This window comes from Staurois parvus, unplaced genomic scaffold (assembly GCF_062004578.1).
Source record: "Staurois parvus isolate SC_StPar_1 unplaced genomic scaffold, SC_StPar_1.0 ptg001598c, whole genome shotgun sequence".
In the NCBI taxonomy this organism is placed as follows: domain Eukaryota; kingdom Metazoa; phylum Chordata; class Amphibia; order Anura; family Ranidae; genus Staurois; species Staurois parvus.
In genome coordinates, this window is record NW_028319394.1 from 177,192 (window position 1) to 199,754 (window position 22,563).

A 22,563-nucleotide genomic window follows, 5' to 3' on the forward strand; every position below is an offset into this window, starting at 1 on the left:
GCGTAGCTGCACCTGAAGATTCCTTTTCCGATGTGCTTGCCTAAACACAACTTGCAAACCATAATTCCGGCCCCCTTTTACTTAGATTTGGAATTGTTGTCTTTTAGGCTTAATTATTTTTTGTTTGGATTGGACCAAAACAGGCTTATATAGAAATGATTGGATGTCTTCCTTACATGGTATAAATGGATTTGTTTTTTTTGTTTGTTTGTTTTTATTTCTTTTCTTCAGCTGTCCTGCTTAGGTGTTGCTCCTATTAAGAGATCTGGCTGTGTTTTCGTCGGCTTCAGTTTGTGCATGCGCAATAGAGACCTCACGCATGCGCAGTTGTATGTCTGACTTCTGCACCCGGCCTGTGACGTCACAAGTCGGCCGGCGTGGAAGGTAAATTATGGCGGGAATAAAGATATGGTACTTTGGCTAATCAACTGTGCACATGTAGGATCTCTTGAGACGTTTTGAGACCCCCTGGAGGTAATTTGAGAGACTTGTGTTGAGGGGAGGGCTTCAGGAAAATGGTGACTGCTCAGTCACCTGGGTGATTCTGTACACTGCATTGTTTTGAGTACGGTTTGATTTTTACAGCTAATATTCTATGAACTTGTGACCTCTCCTGACATCTAGTGGCTGAATTGTATATTAACAATTTGAGTCAAAAACTGTTTTCTTGCTTCCTCTATTGCCTGAATTGTGATAATTTAAAGGTAAATTCATTTTTCATTTATTTTTTAATTATTTCAATGACTTGACATCACCTGGTGTTCTCTCTCCCTCTATCTGATTCTTTTTTTGCCCCATCTGGTAGAAATGTAATTATTAATTTTTGCATATTTATACCTATGTTTGGATGGATATTTGATCCCTATTATATCCTCTACAATTGCACGGATGCATAGGCCAACTAGGTTCTTTGATAGTGCATTTTCATATGCGGTAGTAGCTCCGTGAACCTGACATCTAGGGTGACCCGGCGTGTTCTTTTATACTTTTGATTATTATGTTCATTGTGTGGATGTATGTCATAACTCCGTTGTTTATGTATATTCTTTTTGATATATTGTAGACTGTATCGTGGTTGAAGCTTTTCTCTCTCTCTCACACCTGAAGAAGCCCTTGTTGGGTGAAACATGTAGGGAATTACTGCAACAATACAGCCAAGCTTCAATTTTTGTTTTTTACAGTATTGTAATTATTTACTCTTTTTCTTTTCCCTTTTTTTTGTAAGATTAAATAAAATTTATTGTGGTTTTTAAATGTGTTTATCATTGTAAATTTGCACCCTGAAAATCCCACACTATCTAGTTCAACGTTTTCAAATTCCAGGGATGTGGTGCAATTTATTATCTTGTCACTCACTCACCACATCCTAACAATAAATGAAATCATGTTATAGTCACTGCTGCCCAGATGTTCTTTTATATGGACATTAGTAATAAGCTCTGCATGGTTTGAGATTACCAGGTCCAGCAGAGCACCATTCCAAGTTGGGGCTTCTATGAATTGTACCATAAAATTGTCCTGTAGTAGGATGATAAATGTTTGCCCTTTTACTGTTCCTGCAGTACCATTACTCCAGTCAATTTCCGGGTAGTTAAAATCCCCCATTATTATCACTGTCCCAGCCCTTGCAGCCCTTTCAATCTGTGCAAGGAGCTGAGTCTCCACCTCCTCATTAACATTGGGAGGCCTATAACAAACTCCAATGATTACCTTTGTAGTACACACCGCCATATGCAGTTCCACCCATGATGCTTCAGCCTCATCACACTCTCCATCAACTAGGTCCTCTTTCACACTCGCTCTGAGATCACTTCGCACATAGAGACAGACACCACCACCTTTCCTTTTTACCATCTCTCCCCGAAAGAGAACATCGTCAGGAATATTAATGGCCCAGTCATGTAAAGAATGAAGCCAGGATTCAGCAATACCAATCAAATCATAGTTCTCTTCATGTACCAAAGCTTACAGCCAGGGCTGCTGATAAGGGGGTACCACCGGGCCTCCTGTAGGGGGCCTGGGCTCTGCCACAGAAAAGGGGGGCCCAGACAGCAGCTTCAGGCTTCATGTAGGATCACATGTACAGTCAGTGCATACACACTGTTCCCCTGTGTACATGGCTCCCGGGTGGTGGTAACATTATTCCTGGGCTGAGGGGGCTCCATCAGTTCATCCTGAGGGTTGGGAGACAAGGGGGACTTTTATTTCTTTTTCGGGCACCTGCGGACCCAGCAGCAGCAGAAGTCACAGGAACGGTACAGTAATTACATGACACAATACACACCTTTCCCTGTGCCCTGACCATTGCCTAGACTATGTTCAATTATACAGCAGGGAGCAGCCAAATGAGATCATCATTGTCATGATGATAGTCACACAGTACAGGTGCTTTGAGCCACAGCACCTGCACTATGATTATCATGATAATCGTGATGATTGATGAGCCCTGGTTTACACTGGAACCGTTCAAATCACTGCGACTCATGTCACAGCGACTTTGAAAAAGGTTCCTGCACTAATTTTTTCCGATTTCATTGCGACTTGCATTGACTGGTAAATGGAGTCGCAAGCCGCAGTAAAATCCTAGGTACAAATCTCTCTGATCTGTGGCTTTGAAATCACACTGAAGTAGCACAATTTCAAAGCCACAGTGGTGTGAGTCAGGGCTGAAGATAGGACAGTCAGATGCATCCTTAAGCCAGCCATAGATGTTGATGGGGGAATTGATCGATTTTTGCAAAATTTGCATCATGTATGGCCTGCCTATAACAGGCTGGGGAAAATAACTATCCTTAAAGACAAAGCTGCATATTTTTTTAGGTGGGTAGGCGGGGTAAGGGGGGTGGGGCAGGGTTGGGGTTTTGGGGCCCCATCAGGTAGGCTGTATGGAGCCCCATGATTGCTAACAGCAGCCCTGCTTCCAACTCACCTATTTTGCTTGGCAGACTTCTGGCATTGGTGAACAAATACTTTAATTCTTTTAAACCTTTTGCACGCGTATGTTGCATGTTTTTTATTTTTCTACAAATGGTACCAGTTCCAATGGTTGTTTGCAACATGGGAACCTTCTTATCATCTGCCATAGCCCTCCCCTCATCTTTCAACATTCCACCCACCAATAAGGACTGACCCCTGCCTGATCTGTCTACCCCATTCTAATCCAATTCTCCCTCCCCCCTCGATCCTAGTTTATATACTCCTCCAGCCTTCCCATAAGCCTCTCCCCCAGCACAGCAGACCCCCTTACATTTAGGTGCAAACCATCTCTAGCATATAGGTTGCACCCCAATGAAAAGGTTGTTTGTAACATTGGAATCTTCCTACTTCACAAAAGTACATAAAATGTCAATTTTCAGTGAACAACAGTGCAAATATCAATATTTAAGCTATAAACATATAGCTAGTGCAATTAGCAATCTGTTTAAGTTACATGAAAAGTGAAAAAAACATATTTTTCCATTTCCATGAAGGTCAGGTTGATATAACACAGCAGTATTGTCACCTTCATCCATCTGGAGAGATTTTCCTTCAATTTCAGTCCCATAGCCAATTAGCCATCACCACAGAAATAGAAGGGAAATCCCAGGATGAAGAGAGCAAAAATCCCCTCAATTTCTGTTCTGAACTTGGTGGAAAAGTGAACAGGGCAAATGGAGGGTATTTCTCCCCAGCTGGAGCACAGAGACAACATTAAAAACTGACATATCAGTTACCAAAGAGACAGTAATGCTAATGCTTGGTTAAAAAAAAATGTGTTCAAAGAGCTTGCTGCAGTTTTCAGTATGACAGGTGTCCTCGTGTGATGGTTTCCCCTCACCACCCGTTCCAGTAAAAACTGCTGCAATAGACCAATTTCCACAGAACTAATTAATTAAGGTGCGGGGGGGGGGGTTATTGATATGACAGGGAACCTGTATATCAGTGCACCCCTTACTAGTGGTTCACCAAAATTAAAATTCTGGTGCCGAAACCAAAACTTCATAATGCACTTGGCCGAAAACCGAAATGCGCAGTTTTTAAATATGAATATATATATATTTTTAAAATACACTTTGGTTAAAAAAAAAAAATCAAAAAAAAAAAACAATATATGCCCCAATTTCTTGTAAAATAAGAAAGAGGATGTTATGGCAAGTAACTAGATACCCAACATGTCACGCTTTAAAATTGTGCACGCTCGTGGAATGGTGTGAAACTGCAGTACTTAAAAATCTTGATGGGTGATGCTTTAAAAATTTGTACAGGTTAGCAGTGTAAAGTTACAGAGGAGGTCTGGTGTGAGTATTATTGCTCTTGCTCTGACGTAAGTGGCAATACCTCACATGTGTGGTTTGAACACCATTTACATACGTGGGCATGGCCTATGTATGCGTTCACCACTACATGTAGCACGGGGGATGGGGGCACTTTAAACTTTTTTTTAAAATTAATTTAATGGGGGTCAATAAGACTCCACATCTCTCCTCTGCAATGTAAAGCATTCGATAAAAAAAAGCATTGATCTAGTGCCTTAGAAAAAAAAAAATGGCTGGAAAGGGAAGTGACATCGCTGCGGACCTCCAAGGGCATAGAGATGCGTGGCAGCCATTTCTCCTTCACTCATCTCTAAGCCCAGCGCTGAGATCGATGGTTTCTCAGGTAAGGCTGAGAACTACCGAGCGGCAGCGGGCGGCGGCGAGAGGCAGGGTTTTTTCGGCACCTGTATCGGTGCTTATTTTTCATTTCGGCCAACAGCCGAAAGGAGTGTTTTCGGCTGAAACGTTTCGGCCACCGAAATTTTGGTGCATCCCTACCCCTTACCTAACTCAATTCAGTCCCTCCTTACATCAGTGACCCCCCTCAGACTGGACTGGTAGCACTGTCAATGACCTCCTCTCAGATGCTCAAAGTAGGGTTCAGTGAGATGATCCTCTCCGGACTCCAGCTTGGCAGCTCTGGTTCTCTGGTTCCATTGGATATTCTCTCCACAGTCAACATATATCTGACTCCTCCTGTGACCCCTGTGCTAGCAACGTTCTCGCTCTTGACTCCTCTCCAGGCTCCTCTTCAGAGATTGCAGACATCATACAAGAATTGGTCAGAGATTGCAGACATGATACAAGAGATATTCGAAAACTGTGGACATGATACAAGAGATGGTCAGAGATTATGGACATGATACAGAAGACGGTTAGTGAATGTGGACACGATACAAGAAATAGTTAGAGATTGTGGACATGAAACAGGACATGGTTAAAGGCTGCAGATAGGATACAAGAGATCATAGAAACATGTGCAAAAATATATATACTTTGAAATGTAAGGGCACCTACGTCCAAAGCCTGTTATACAAAGGACATTTTTTGGTTGAGGCCGAAAGTACTTTATTACAATGTTAAAATACAAGCATTTACAAACATGTACCAATAATATGCCCACACAATTTTCATAATTCTTTCATAACGGGACTAATGTTACTGAAAACGAATACAAAACGCCAGAGAGTACAATCTAGAGCATAAAAATTACCCACTTCTTCTCAACATGTTTTGCAGTTATTCCATTTTTTCAGGAGAAAACAGAGAGCAGAACATCTGAAAAATGAATGAATACAACATAATACATGCATATAATACTATATCTACAATATACACATGAACCCAGTTTTCAAGTGGGGCACCTAGGCTTACCCAGACAGGAAACCAGCTACTGAAGAGCTGGGGCATAGATAAGGGGGGGGGGGTCATGGTGGTCTGAACCCCCCCAGAGCAGTGTTACTGACTGTCATATCAGAGGGGTGAAACCTAGGGCCGGACGCCAGATTGACTCCACCGCTGTCACTAACATAACAGAGCAAAGCCAGCAGCGCTGAATAGAGGGTGGGATCTGCCTGGGTTAACTTTCCAGGTTAGCCATCAAGTGACCGTTTACTACAATATGCCTGACAACACCTTGACATGGGTCACTAACCTTTTTTGTCGCATTGCCGCAGTAAAGGCTTCTTTCTGGCAACTTGACCATGCACCTAATTTTTTCAAGTATTGTCATATTGTGCTCCATCAAACACACCATCTTTTCCAAGAGCAGCCTGTATTTGAGGTTGCTTGTGGGTTTTTCTTTGTATCCCAAATAATGCTTCTGACAGTTGTGGCTGCAATTTTTCTTGGTCTACCTGACCTTGGCTTAGTATCAAGTGATCCTCAAACTTTCCACTTCTTAATAAGTGATTGAACAGTACTGATTTGCATATCCAAGGCTTTGGATATCTTTTAATATCCTTTTCCATCTTTATAAAGTGTCTTTACCTTGTTATGCTGGTTTTTTGACAGTTCTGTTCTGCTTCCCATGACTTAGTATCTCGCCTGCTCAGTGCTTCCACATAAGAGCTAACAAACTCAGTGACTATTATACACAGACACTAACTGCAATTTAAAAAGTCACAGATATGGGAAATGAACCTTTATTTGCCATTTTAACCAGTGTGTGTCACCTCGTGTGTCTATACAAAGGCCATTCCATGGTATGTAAACTTTTGATCAGGGCAACTTGTGTGATTTCTGTTATCATTATGATTTAAAAATGAACCAAACAACTATGTGATAACTAGAAAAGCTACAATTTCTGGGGAAATTGTGTGAAGTGTTCTTGCCTCCACCAGTAGTCTACAACTGGAGTGGACGGAGTAACTGGGTGGAGTGGCTTGTCACTCTGCTGCCTGCTCACACACCTGGGTTCCTATGGCAACTCACTCTACAGCAAGGGCAGAGAAGAGCGGTAAAAAACAAACTGCTCCAACTTGCTCACTTCACTGGCGGTTGCCATCTTCAAATGCATCTTTGATGCATAGTATGTCTCTGAAATATGAAATATTAAAAATGAAGGCACAGTCGCAGTTTAGAAATTGCCCTTCAAATTTGAGGTGGTTAGAGTGGAGTTTCAATGAATGTCAATGGGCGGCGTGAGTTGCAAACAAATGGTCATATTGTAAAAACTATCAGGACTATGGCTTAGCCGTGGACATTTTTAGTGGCAGCAGTGATAGCTGAACGTTTTGATATAAGATTTGTGTAGGTGGGCTTGAAAATGAGGGAGTGATGGCAGTTTAGAAATCATGTCCTGATTTTTCAGCTCCCACTCTAGTTTTGAACATTCCGCCATTCATTCCTATGGGACCAATTTCACCACAAAAACGCCGATATTTCGTGAACCATTTGTCGAATCGTTCCACAAAGTAATAGCACACCAATCGGGAACAATTCGCACGTTTCGGTATATTACTGTCTATGTAGTGTAAAAACTGTGGGAGGAGTTAGGGTGGTAAATTTGGCTATTATAATAATAGGAATATATATGTGAGATAACAGTAAGTGGTCTTGCCATGCAAGAACACTTAATAAATGGCTTCATATGATTACTATCCTTAAATAAAAGACTTCTTTTGGCATGATCAGTCATATTTTCAATATCAATTCAAAAATTTCACGATGTCTGCCAGGGTATGCAAACTTTTGAGCACAATTGTATATGTTTTAGCATCTAGATCAGGACAACCTGCAGATCTCCAGCTACCAAAGTACCAGCTTGTCCACTTCACCCACACATTTGGTCTCCTGGTCATAGTGGGTACATCCCACATCAGAGACCAATGTCTATAGTTAGTGTCATCGTAAACATTCAATGACACTTAAGGTGACTAATGGATTAGTGATTTCTGTTATCATTATGATTTAAAAAGGAGCCAAATAACTATGAGAAAATAAATGGCTTCATATGATCACTATCCTTAAATAGAAGACAATTATTTGGCATAATCAGTCATATTTTCAATATCAATGCCCAAATTTCACAATTTCTGCCAGGGGATGCAAACTTTTGAGCACAACCGTATATAATAATACTCAATCTGTGGCTACAAAAAATTTAGGAACTCTTGAAAGAGGAACTGCAGCCTATCTAGCTAAAGTTTTTTTATTTCTAGTCTATATGACCTGGCAGAGGCCCATGGCACGTCTATGCATGTGCAAAACTCTGCGAGACTCCATTGTATGCATGGAAATACCTGTATGTCTCTGTCTGGCCCCAGAGACTGGCAAGGACCTACTGCTTTCCAGACATGAATTTGGGTTTTGTGGGATTGCACAAATGTGTACACACGCTGCAGCTCTCTGCCATGCGTTATAGACTTGACAGAGATCCCCATCATATCTTCGCCCATGTAAACTATATGTAGATATCCTACTTCATATGTCATCCTCGCCTAGGTGAGCATACAAGCTTTGAAAGGACGGGTTTCTCCCATTTAGTTTGCTCTTTTAATTAGGCTGGCCATACATTATACAATTTTCTTGAGAATTTTGCTTTAGATTTACCAAAAACCATAGAATATGAGGTCAAACCTGAAAAACACTTTCAACTGTATCCAATTAGGCAGGCCCTTGCTTTACATAGTGGAAGTTAAATCTAAAGGAAAATGGGCAGAAATTGGACAGAAAATTGTATAGTGTATGGCCAGCCTTATAATGTCCTCCAAAAAGCCAGCAATATATCCAGAGCATATATTGAGAGATACCTGAACCCAGATGTCTGTTCACGTCTGAATGATGTGTCCTGCATTTACTGACAGTCGCATCCACCAGAATACAGCTATTGGGTTTCTAGGGGACATGTTTGAACACAAGTTTCCAGTGGTACATTAGGATTTTTAAAAAGGTCTTTGGACCAAAATATTTCTTAAATCTGGTGGACATAAAGTTACTTGCAAAGGAGTCGTGTGGGTACACACATGTGCGTTGCAGATTGAAGCTCAGATATCACAGCTAAGTGACACAGTAGTTGTTCAGCGGTTCAGGTTAGTTTTAGATCAGGTTCAGGTCAAGATTTTATCCTGTTCACAACTGATGACGTGTGGTTTAGAAACAGTTTCCATAGAATTCAATAGCCTGTTAATCCGCACCTGAACCAGACTGCACTGCTCAGAAATCGGACAGGACTCTTTTTCAATCCGCATTGAATCAGCACTGCCAGTGTACAGGACATACAGTATGTGAACAGGCACCATAGGAAGCAATGTTATTTCACTTGTCATGCAGATTGGATGTGGTTCAAACCGCATCCAATCTGCATATATGTGAACCAGTACAGTACATAAACAGTTGGGGACTGGGGATTGTAATTACCAAGAGCCCTTATGGAGCAGACCAATATAGAGTGCTGTTGGGACGTTTAATATGGGAGTAGTGTAATGCACTAACATCACACTTCATTACTGTTCTGTTAACTATGATCCTGTTTTTTCCTCCTATGTGCCCAGCCCTTTCTATTAGTGTTGTCTTGGGTATTGACCTACTACATTTCAGCCATCTGTGCTATGTAAGGATTGCCCTGTGTACCTCCCTTCCCTTGAGCAATTTCCTTCCCCTTTAACCCACAGCTCCTTGCCTCTGGGTGCTGGGATTGCATCACTGCTCAAGCCTCTCTCTTGCTGACCTTCATTCATGCATTTCACCATATTCCTTTGAATAAGTATTTTGTTTCCTGTAGATGACACTGAAAATCTGTATAAATTGCCCTTCATACGCACGTGTGTGTGTGTGTATATATATATATATATATATATATATATATATATATTTATTTATTTTTTTAAATACCAATCAGCAATAGGTAGGCAGCAAGTAAATCTGTTGTCCCTGAAATTGTTGTGTCGAAAGCAGAATAAACGGGCAGTGCAGTCTGTGGTGTGTGCAGCTGTGTATCCGCAGACCATCCAGAGTGCCCATGCTGACCCATGTCCACTGGCAAAAGCGCCTACAATGGGCAAAACAGCATCAGAACTGGATCACGGAGTAATGGAAGAAGGTGGCCTGTCTGATGAATCGCGTTTCCTTTTACATAGTAATGGGCTGTAAGTTCGACTCGAACATCGGCCATTCATGTGTTCTGCGAACACATGAATGGTAAGGGCATTTGGCAGGCTGTTCACCTGCCGGGTCCCACAATGCACTGCACTTTCACAGTGTATTGTGATTGGCCAAACAATGCAACTGACCACAGGTCGTCAGGTGCAATGTTTTGGCCAATCACATCACAATAGTTACCCCTAGCTCCGCCCGATTGTTCACATTTGACCGGCAAAGGACTTATTACAAACGTTTGTTTTTTTTTATGTTAAAGGAATTTTTAAAAAGTCTGGTCTCTTTATTTTTTACTCAATTTAACCCTTTAGTGAATGGGTAGGGGTACAAGTACCCCTTACTCACTCACAAGGAGGGGGGCAGAATCATTATTTAAAGGGGTACCCTGATGGTAATGAGCTCCCCTGCCTGCAGACCCCCACAACCACTGGGTCAGGGTTGTGGGGAAGAGGCCCTTGTCCCCATCGGCATGGGGACACTGTCCTAATTTAAAAGGCATGTGGCCTAAAGGGCCTGGTATGGCTTTTAGGGGGAACCCCACGCACTTTTTAAAATATCTTTTACTGTAGAGTCCCTCCAAACCATCCTACCAGACGTAAAGGATTAGGTTTTTTTTCTAAATATTACATTTCACTTTTTTTTTGCTAAAGCAGGTTCTATACATTGTACAGATGTGAAAGTTTGCAGATAGTTTAAGAGAACCCCCCAGGCATGATATTTAAAGGTTTTTTTTTTTTTTTAACTGTAGGCAATGAAAAATGACTACCCCTTTAAAAATAATACTTTTGTAAGTTTTTTTTTTCACTGATTTATGTACCTCAGGACCGTACCCGAGTCCCCACACCCCTTTCATGGCCAATAACTTGTATATAAGCCTTCAAAATGGGCACTTTTGAATTTACAAGTTCGAGTCCCATAGACTTGCAATGAGTTCGAAATTCAGGGGGGGGGGGGTGTTCGGCCCATCACTATTTTTACATTGTGTGGATGGTTGGGTGCATGAATATAAACAAATAATACGGCGCTATATTAAAACAGGCGACTCAGTGATATATATCCCAAGTATGCAAATAGACTTGAACACAAATAACTGACATCAATGTGGGGTGAAGCGGACAACTAGGAAAATGACATACATAGAGGTGACATGAATAAATTGGTGAAATAGTGTCCTTATGTGTCACACAAACTCCATGCAGATGTGAATTGCAGTGTGCCAATCCTCTATAGCTGGGGTGCCCCCTCACCTTCCTGCCCAGGCCCCCAGGGACCAAAGAGCCTTGTGTAATAGATGGAATATTCCTCCAGATAGTAGATGGATCCCTCTTGCAATGGTGCAAATCCCTCCTCTTGGCTATAACATAAGCGGTGGATGAAGTCCGTGGTGTCTCTCCAGTGTATGGCCCTCCAGTATGGTCACCAGTGAGGCAAAAGAGACTCGTATAGTGTAAAACCTTTTATTATAAAACAAAGAAGACTAAAAACTACTCACATAGACCTGAAAGCAAGCAAGCCTTTACACCACTCCAGGGGTGTACTGTGATTCGGAAACCGGAGCACCAAGATGGCGCCCGCGCCGGATATGACGTCAAGCCGTCGATCGTCAAAAGCTCTGGTACCTTCTGGGTACCTCTCACAGCTCTAGACTCCACACAGCCTAGCGATGGGACTGCTACTTTTGCAAGGTAATAACCAAGTTTGCAAAGACATTTGGTGCACACAAAGTGAACTTATATCCTTTGTGACTATTGAAGAATAAAGAAAACAAATATAGGTTTATGTGTAGCTTTATGACCTACAGGTTATACCAGGGGTCCTCAAACTATTTAAACAGGGGGCCAGTTCACAGACCTTCACACTGTTGGGGGGCCGGACTCTAGTTTGAAGAAGAAAAAAAAAAAAGAACAAATTCATATGCGCACCACACACATCTTATTTGTAGTGGAAAAAAACTGGAAAAAAACAATACAATATTTAAAATACACTGTACTCTAACGCACTGGACACCACAATGCACAGTACACTGTGATGCACTGGACACCGCCATTAACTGTACACTGTGATGCACTGGACACCGCCATTAACTGTACACTGTGATGCACTGGACACCGCCATGCACTGTACACTAACGCAACGGGCACCGCAATGCACTGTACTGTGTGACGTACTGGACACCGCAATGCACTGTACACTGGACACCGCAATGCAGCGTACTGTGTGATGTACTGGACACCGCAATGCACTGTACACTGGCACACTGGACACTGCAATGCACTGTACACTAACGCACTAGACCAGCCTTTCTCAACCAGGGTGCCTTGAGGTTTCTTCAGGGGTGCCTTGGAAAAAGGTCTAAAAATTGCCCAAAACTTGTACACAAGCCAGCGGGTGGAACAAGCCTGCCTTTTAGTAACACAAAGCCACAGGTTTTCATTGTGCACCATTAGGACCTTTTAGCCACCAGTGCCTGACAACCAATGACATCATCAGTTGATAAGGAGGATGTTGGTTGCCTGCACAGTATCTTGGTTTGACCCTCTCCCGCCCCTCTCGGTCTGTGCTGGGGGTCACATCTCAGTGATAGAGAAAAACTGAGGGAGAAGAGAAACATTGGAATACTAGTCAGTACCAGTGTGCAAAAGTGTATTTACTTTGGAAAAACAAATCACCTCTAATGTTGGGCGTCCTATGTATGCGGATGTTGCTGCGTTATATAAAACTATTAGAATACTTTTATACATTTCAGAATAGGGTGCCTCAGGATTGTCCATAATTTCAAAGGGTGCTGTGACAAGAAGGCAGGAAGAACTAAGGGATGTGTCCAGGATGGAAGGTATATTTGCCCCAGGTTCATGTTATACACGGACTGTTTCTCCTGTTGTGCTGTGTAGTGAGCCGTTTTAGGTCACTGATGATTTCATTAGCTCAGCTGTAGCGAGTTGAGGGCTCTGGGCTCTATAAAACGCCCAGGCTGCTTAGAGAGGATGCTCCAACCTGGAACCAGTTTGCTGTGCAGGACAGACTGGGGAGCAACCAAACCATCCTGTGGTGAGAGATAATCTGTGTGATCTTAGACTGTGTGAACACTCTGTGTCTAAGCAGCAATAGGCTGTATTCAGACAGCTAGATAGGAAACCTGTGTTTGTAGTTAGATGCCCAGCAGGGCAAGGTTTTATTTTCTGTTTGTATTTTTTTGCTGTTTTGACTATTTGCACCGTGTGTTCACCCGACTTGTAAATAAAGCACAAACTTTTCACCAAGATCCTGCTGTCGTGCTGAGCCTCTTTCACGGTGTTCTGACCCATCCAGGGGGCCAAGCACAACCCGCTACTGAGTTAATCCCTCACATATGGTGGAGGATGCAGGCAGGTGAAGCAAGGCCAGCATGGAAGAGATACTGAGACAGCTTGCTTTGGCAAATGCAAGTCAGCAGAAAACAAATGCAAGTTTGCAACAGAGCCTTGCAGTCCAGCAGCAGGTTTTGCAACAGAGCCTTGCAGCCCAGCAGCAGGTTTTGCAACAGAGCCTTGCAGCCCAGCAGCAAGCCCCGGAACAGGCGTAGGCACGCCTTAGGGAATCGTTGGAATGGCAGGAACAGATACACCAACAGCAAATTGCAGCCATCATGAAACAGCTTCAGCAGAGTGAGCAGACTGAGGCTGGGAGTGATTTTACTACCATACCATCTTTCCGTGTAAGTCACCTGCTGCCAAAGATGTCTGCAGATGAGGACCCTGAGATGTTTCTGACCACTTTTGAGAGGACAGCTGAAAAAGAAAGTTGACCTAAAGAGCAGTGGGCTGGACTAGTGGCCACCCCACTATCTGGCGAGTCCCAAAAGGCTTATTTTGACCTTGAGCCTGAGGAAGCCAAGAACTAGGATCGTTTAAAAATGGAAATTTTGGCGCGGCTGGGCGTAACCCTGGCTGTCCGGGCTCATCGGGTACACAACTGGAGTTATCGACTGGGAAAACCACCCCGATCCCAAATGTATGACCTTATTCATTTGACCAGGAAATGGCTGCAGCCAGATACACTGTCTGGACCAAAGATTGTGGAAAGGGTGGTGATGGACAAATTTCTGAGGTCTCTCCCTACTACCTTGCAGAAATGGATGAGTCATGGAGATCCACAAACAGCAGACAAGCTTTTGGACCTTGTGGAGAGATATCTAGCGACTGAAAATCTTACGTCTTCCCTCAAGGAATCACCGACTTTCCACCCCAAGACCAGACCATCCCCAGCAATGGGTAACATTGCACCAAGGGATGGGGGTGGAGAGATTGGAAAAGGGGGAACGAAAGGTACTTTTGGGACTGTTTCCAATATCTGGCGTGAGCGGCCTGGAAAGCCAAACCCGCCAGAGGTGAGCAGAAGGATAATCTGTTACCGCTGCCGGGAAAAGGGACATGTAGCAGCAGATTGCCCAAGTACGGATGAACCAATGCACTGTGACTTTCTTACTGAGAGACAGCAGTCCCCATTTGCAACTGTTACTTGCACTGCTGAAAAGGGAAATGAGAAACCTTTATGCAAAATGGGTATTGATGGTAAAAATGTTGTTGCATTGTTGGATTCAGGTAGCCTGGTTACTTTGGAAAAAACTGAATTGGTAACGGGAAAAACCTTGCACCCTAGAAAATTGGCAGTCATTTGTGTTCATGGGGACACGAGAGAGTATCCAGTGGCAACAGTGTCCTTTGAGACCTCCCTCGGTAACCTGTGTCATCAGGTGGATCTGGTTCCCCAACTGCCACATGACGCCATTGTGGGGAGGGATTTCCCAAAATTCTGGGAGCTCTAGAATGGCCCAGATTTCCCATTAAATGGTCCTTCAGAGCCTGAAGGTTATCCTAGGGAATCCTCTGAGGGTGAGGATTGAGCCTGTGTTTCCCTTGCCAGTATTAGCAGGGAAAACAGAGCCTAGGGAGGAGCCTACAACCCCTAGTGTTTGACTTAGAAGTACACAGGGAAAATTTTGCCACTGAACAACTGAAGGACCCCACATTACTAAGGGCCCGAGAGAATGTAGTAAAAATAGAGGGGGAATCCTTTCTATGAGTGGATTCATCTGGTGTGCTGCATACTACCCGGATAAACAAAACTGTGATGATTGTACAGGGGAATACACCACAAGTGCTGTTGACCATACTAGAGATAATTGGTCACCTACATAGGGTGAGTGTTGGTCCATGTGGGGCACCAACAGTACTGTTAAGTGGAGCATGTTATTACAAGTACCAAACCACTGGCCCTTTTCACACCTTCGTATTATCTTTTTGAACTTTTAACTTACATATTCTTTGGTTTACTTTATGTTTATCGAATGTATACACAATGTTGTAATATGAGCAGTTTGCATTTGATTATTTATGGTACACTGTGTTGAGGTTAACACATATTTAACCCCTTGCCCTACTGAGGATTTACCCCCCCCCCCTTCCTTACCAGCCCATTCTTTGCATTACAGCGCTGCGTTACTTTAACTGACAATTTCGTGGTCATGCAACGCTGAACCCAAATGAAATTTACGTACTTTCTTTCCCGTGAACTGAGCTTTTTTTCCCCTGACAGCATTTTGCAGTGAAGGACCCTTGCTCTTTCTGTGGAAGCAGCAGTTGTTCTGCAGAGGACAGACCTATAGCTTTGGGATCAGCGACACTCATGCACCTTGCAGATTGGAGAGTTCTGTCTCTGACTCAGCAGTGGGTGTATCAGATCTCTGAAAGGCAACCGTTGCCTCCACACAGCGAGAAAGGGTCCTTCTCAGCAGCATTGCAGGTAGTGGACCAAACTAGGGATGCACCGAAATTTCAGTGGCCCGAAGCGTTTCTGCCAAAAACACCCCTTTCGGCCGTCGGCCGAAATGAAAAAAAGCACCGATACGGGTGCCAAAAAAACCCCGCCCCTCGCTGCCGCCACTCGGGAGTTCTCAGCCTCACCTGAGAAACCATCGATCCCGGCGCTGGGCATAGAGATGAGTGAAGGAAAGATGGCCTCCACTCATCTCTATGCCCTTGGAGGACCGGAGCGATGTCACTTCCGGTTACGGACATTTTTTTTTTTTAAAGCACTAGATCAATGGGTTTTTTTTTGATCCAATTCTTTACATTGTAAAGGAGAGATGTTGGGTCTTATTGACCCCATATCTCTCCATAAAGAGGACCTGTCACTAATTATTTCTATCACAGGGGATGCATGCATTTCTTGTGATAAGAATAAAAGTGATAACAATTTTTTTAAAGGGACAGTGCAAAAAACAAAACAAAAATAAATAAATTAAAAAAAAGTTGAAAGTGTCCCTGTCACCCCACGTAGTGGTGAACGCATATGTAGGCCATGTCCACATATGTAAACAATATTCAAACCACGTGTGAGGGTATCGCCACGAACATCAGAGCAAGAACAATAATTATCGCACTAGACCTCCTCTGTAACTTTACACTGCTAACCTGTAGAAATTTTTACAGCATCACCCATGGAGATTTTTTAAGTACCGCAGTTTCACACCATTCCAAGAGCGTGCACAATTTTAAAGCATGACATGTTGGGCATCTATTTACTCGCCGTAAAATTCTCTTTCATATTTTACAAAAAAATTGAGGTATATATTGTTGTTTTTTTTCTAATCAAAGTGTATTTTTTTCAAAAAAATATATATTCATGTTTAAAAATTGTGCATTTCGGTTCTCGGCTAAGTGCATTTTGAATTTTCATTTCGGCACCAGAATTTTCATTTCTATGTACCACTAGACAAAATATTTTTTTTTTGTTACAATACTTTTGTTTTGAAGCATCCAAAATGTATTTAGCTGATTTAAATTGAAGAATGTGTTGACTTTTACATTTTCAAAAGGAAAACAGATATGGCAATCCCCTGTAATTGTCTCAAAACAGCAACTTAAAGTGATTCTAAACCCATTTTATTTTCTTTAAAATAATAAACATGTCATACTTACCTGCTCTGTGCTCCCCTCGGGTCCCTGGCTCCTCCCCCTTTGCCAAGTGTCCTCATAACAAGCCACTGGCTATGGGAGCACTCGTGCAGGTTCACTGCAGAGCCAGCTCTGAGTGTCTATTGACTCACAAAGCACAGCCTGGCCCGGCTTCCTCCTCACTGGCCAATGGCTCCCGCTGCTGTCTCTGAGCCAAAGACAAAGGAGAGAACAGAGAGATGGAATATTGATTTTTGCTAAAATGTCATCTATCCTTCTAGTGTATGATCTGAAATTACTAAGAATAAAAAGGAGCTCTGGATAGGCAGTGGATTGCTGCTGACAATGTATGTGTGTTTTGGTTATAGAACTAAACTGCCCGAGTGATGCCTGCTGTAGTACTCTAGTGATAAAACATGAAAAGGAACCATGGCTTACCTTGCGCCTATGATCACCAGGTAATCCAGTAACCTGAGAAATGGCTTTTTCTTCTGCCCCATGGTCCCAACTTCTTACTTAATCATCTCACACACTGCTTGGCTCACTGGACCATCACTGATCAAGGAGAAACCAGCAGAAACCTTAAACCAGGAGAAAAATACACAAAAAGAAACAACAAAATATATAAATACATTTCACACATACCAGCCTTTATATAATATTAACCTCAAACATATGGCTGAAATATTTATACAGGTCTTATCTGACAAAGGACTTATATTTCTATCCCTCCAGTCCTGAAATCTACACAGCTCTGCCACACAGCACAGTACTGTTTGTCAGAGCAGGAACCCCATTTTTCTCTGCTGCAGATAACTAACACTTACAGGTCTTGCCTTTCCCCTAGCCTATGACTGAACAGTAAAGAGAGAAGCAGAAAGCCGAATCTTTCTGTCACTTCCCCTTCTCCTCCTATCAGCACATGAGCACAATCAACTGGTCCCTTGCACTGCTGCAGCACCCCCCCCCCCTTAGTCTGATCTCTGCTGACTTCAAGAAGCTGATAATAAATCAAATTTCAGTTACTGTTTGCATTTAAAAAAAAATAATTTATAGATATATTAAAGGGAGCTCCACCAAAAGGGGCAGCTCTGTTTGTCTGCCTCCTACCCCCTCCACTGCCACATTTTACACTTTTTTTTGGGGGGGGGGGGGAGCGGGTCCCTGGTTCTAGCATGCCCTCCTCCTTCCCCCCACAGTCTTCTAGGACACTTTACAGGTCCAAGAAGACTGCCGGACCATTCGGGAGGTGCAGTACACCTCGTGCAGTGGGCACCCAGCTGTGAAGCCAAAAGGTGTCACAGCTGGGTGACCACAATTAAGATGTCAGCTCAAGGGGGGGGGGGGGGGAGACAAGTGGGTGAAGGGACGGCATAGGCGAGAACATCACTGATCCTGCTAAGAAAGAGTTCAATGTTTTAATAGGGGTATAAAGTAGAACTATAGGCAACATTTCTTTTTCATTTTGGACATTTATAACCCCCGTCAGTTTTATTTTTTGCCATCTGTGTCCCATTGGGGAGATTTACCTTCACTTCCTGTCCCATAGCCAAAACAGGAAGTCAAAAAAATCCCTGAAAATTAAGGGAATACTTTGGGGTCCCTCATTGGAAGATTTCCCCTCTATTACTTTTCTGGGGACAACACAAAATTTGGGATTTTCTTTTACATTTACCTTCGATGATAATGGCAAACAGGACACATAGAGAGGGGGGATCTCTCAGGGACAAAGACAGCAATAAAAACCTGACAGGTGTTCTAATCCCTCTCCTCTCTACCCCCCAAAAAAAAAAAAAAAAAGTTTTTCCTTTAGTTATACATTAAGGCTTTCTAATCCCAAGAATTAAAATACTCCATAATACTTGCTGCCGGTATTCTCACCTTCCAAAGCCCTTTAGTTCACGGGTAAGTTCACCTTTTGATAAAAAAAAAAAAAAAATGCACATTTTATATGCAGGTAAAAAAATGTGCATTATTTTTTGCTGCCGAAGCCTGGAAAGCATTGCACCAGCGATAGGCAGATCACTGATGCCATGCAGGTCTCCTGCAGATCTGTCAGTACATCTGCTCACCCCATACAGGATGTACAAGCAAGCAGATATACTGACAGAAAGACTGAATGAACTATCCCAGTGCTCCACAGTGCCGTGGTAGTTCATTGAGAACTACAAACTGACAGCCGCTAAGTCTGTCGGGACTAGTAGTTTCTCATTCACAGAGGAGTGATGTGACCAGGCAAATGGAGCCCCGCACGGCCACATTTTTTAAACATTTGACAGCTATCGGGGAGAAGATCGCTCACTAGCTGACAAAGCTGGTGATCTGCAGGGAGCGGGGGCCAGTGCTTTCATAACATGTTACACTCTGAATATGGGGGTAACATGTTACAAAAGGTGAATTAACCTTTAACCACTTGCCCTCCAGAGGATTTAACCCCCTTCCTGAGCAGGCCATTGTTTTGCATTACGGCTGGTCAATGATACGGTGGTATTTGATTGCCTATGCATTTTTATTTTTTGCACAATAAAAAAAAAAAAAGTGACGATTTTGAAAAAAAAAAACAATATTTTTGACTTTTTGCTATTAGACATTTAGACATGTCCAGTAAAAATTTTTTAAAAATCACATTTCATCACAAATTTAAGCCAAAATGTGTTCTGCTCCATGTCTTTGCTATAAAAAAATCCCAATATGTGTAAATTAATTGGCTTACGTGAAATTTATAGTGTTTACAAATGGCGGTATATATACTGGGTTTTTTTTTTTTGTTTTTTACTAGTAATGACGGCGATCAGTAACTTATAGCGGGACTGCAGTGGGCATTCTGACACTGGGTGGAACTGACCTGTTTTCACTGACATCCCTAAGAACACCAATACAGTGATCAGTGCTAATAAAAACCACTGACACTGTACTAATGGCAGCTGGGAGGAAGGGGTTAACATGTGGGGCAATTAAAGGGTTAACCTGTGTTCTGTGTTACTATGGGGCTGTGTGTTAGTGCTCTGCACAGCCATGCAAAGCAGTGGGCAGGAGCTGACAGGGGAGAGAACTGTTTTGTTTACAAACCATTCCCCCCCCCCCCCCCTTCACTGTCGGAGATGTTCGGCAATCACCGTGTGCCGGTGAGTAAACACCGACTGGGACCCGGTGACTGATAGCTGCAGCCGCGAATGGTGACGCGGGTAGGGCACATGGGCGCCCCCTACCTGGAAATGCAAAATCAAGTATATACACGTGATTTTGTGCACCCGTGCCGCCTTGTAGCAGTACTTCTGCTATAGGGTGGACGGGAAGCGGTTAATACAATACTGATGTTTACCTTCCTGGGGACACCTCTGGCACGTGTGCATTCTAACGAATATTCTCAGTATCCTAAAATGCTGCGATGTGAAGACACCTTTGCTCTAATGACATGATCACAGATCTATAGTATAGGTTCTCACTCTCACAAGCCTTCCTCTGTTTACTTCCCGAAACACCATGTGACAAGCAACATCACAGGGGCTGTGTCATCACTTAGGCTACTTTCACGCTGACTTGCGGCAAAAACACATATGCATATTTCACACGTTTATACCACGGTTGCTGTGCGTTTTGTGGTGTGTGTTAAATGTGTTGCATTGCAAAGCATATTGGTGAATAGCTGGTTGTTAAGGACGTCATCAGGTACTGGCTTCTTAACCATTTGACAACCAGCCTATAGCCGAATAAAGGCTACAGCGCAGTTGTCCAGTTCTGGGAGGGCGTCATACGACATCCTCCTAGAACGCGCCCTCCCGCGTGCCCCCAGCAGCGCGCATCTGGTGATCTCTGTGATTGCTGAGTACCAGCAATCAGCCATCTGCTGATTGCTGGTACAAAGCTTTACAGGCTCCTGAAACAAATAAATAAGTGCACATTTTTTTTCCACCAGAAAATTTTAAAAAAAAAGTGCTTTTATTCATAAAAAGTGAACTTATCCTTTAACTAGCAGCTATTGATTGGCTGTGAAGGATGCCGGTGGGCGGCCACTTCTTAACAACCAGCACATTTCTGCCACATGACCTAAAAAAACGCACCCTGGGTGAGGACTGGTTACACTCTGAGGGCCGGATGACACCAGGACGGCCCAGGAATGCGGCACTGAAAGACTTGTGGAAGAAGTGGGAGGACTGGAGAACTCGGACACTCAGGGCATTGTTGGCCACAACTTGGGGGCCAGTCACACAGTTTTGTTTTTCTTTTATTTTGATTTCAGTGAGCTGTACCCTGTGCAGGCCTGGGGGGGGTCAGCCACAGTCTGCCTCCCCAGTGTTCTGGGGGAAAACTGGGGGAGGCAGGTGGAGGGAAACACTGGGCTGGGGGGGGGAAACTGGGGGAAAAGGTGGGGGGGGGAAACGCTAAGGGGGCAGGGGGGAAGACCGCTAAGTGGGCGGAGGGGGGGATAAAGCTAAGTGGGTGCGGGGGGGATAACCCAGAGGGTGTGGAGGGGGGGGGATAAAGCTGAGGGTGTGGGGGGATAAAGCTGGGGGGGGATAAAGCTGAGGGTGTGGGGGGGATAAAGCTGAATGGGGCGGGGGGGATAACGCTGAGGGGGAAATTGGGGAGATGCTGAGGAGGCAGGTGGGGGGGACGCTGGGGGGCAGGTTGGGGAGCCCCAGCTATATCTGTGCCTCTTATTCCCCCACCTTCTCCAGACATGACCTCCTATCAGCCTTTTTATACAGACAATCCCCCCAGCCTTCTCCACAAAGCCCCCCGGCCTCCTCCATCCACCTACCCAGCTCTCCTGCCCTCTGTCCTCCTCACCTGCTCAGCTCAGCTCCCCCCGGGAGGCCATCATCCCCACCCCGGCCGTTCCTTTCCTGTTCCCCTCTCAGCTGCTCCTCTCCTCCGCCTCCCATAGACTTTACATAGCTAAAGATGGCCGCCGTTTTCTCTGTATAGAGCCGACTGGGAAGGGAGACATCTATGGCGAGGAGCGGTATTACACCTGAGAATGCCATCTTGTGGCAGAACTCAATAATAACCATTGAATGGCCCCAATCCTGTGTAATTCAGTGTTCTTGCAAAGATCACTTATTGTTATCTCACAAATATATTCTTATTCTTATAGCCAAATTTGCCACGCTAACTCCTCCCACAGTTTTTACACTACAAAGACAAGTAATATATCAAAACGTGCGGATTGTTCCCGATCGGATTGCTATTACTTTGTGGAACGTTTCGCCGAATCGTTCACGAAATATCGCGGTTTTTGTGGTGAAATTTTCCCATAGGAATGAATGGTGCAACTAGAGTGAGAAATGACAAAGCTACAGTGTGGAAGGAAAAATCATAACATGATTTGTAAACTGCCATCACTATGTCATTTTCAAGCCCACCTACACATATCTTATATCAAAACGTTCAGCTAACCCTGCTGTCACTAAAAATGTTCACGGCTAAGCCATAGTCCTGATAGTTTTCACAATATGACCATTTGTTTGCAACTCACCCCTCCCATTGACTTTCATTGAAACTTCACTCACAGTCACCTGAAATTTTAAGGGACATTTTTAAACTGCGACTGTGCATTCATTTTTAATATTTCAGACACATACTATACATCAAAATTTAGGTCTGGTTCTTGTGATTCTAACAATATAACCCTTTTCACGGTAGCATTTATACTTTTAAAACTACAAGTGTTTGAAGATGGCAATCGCCAGTGAAGTTGGCAAGTTGGAGCAGTGTGTATATAAAAATGCCTC

The 22,563-nt window shown here is 43.5% G+C and overlaps 1 long non-coding RNA gene across 3 annotated transcripts in view; it reads right to left on the reverse strand.

The window, feature by feature from the left end:
• LOC149435142 (uncharacterized) overlaps window positions 1–21,708 on the reverse strand; it is a 135,928-nt gene extending 114,220 nt beyond the window's left edge. Inside the window, exons 1-2 of one of the 3 annotated variants that reach the window (XR_016308542.1) lie at window positions 21,620–21,708; window positions 17,267–17,409 (exon numbers count right to left, since the gene is read on the reverse strand). This is a non-coding gene — a long non-coding RNA (uncharacterized LOC149435142). The remainder of the gene's footprint in view (window positions 1–17,266; window positions 17,410–21,619) is intronic. The other 2 variants (XR_016308543.1, XR_016308544.1) reach the window with 2 other exon arrangements.
• Window positions 21,709–22,563: the final 855 nt, after the last annotated feature.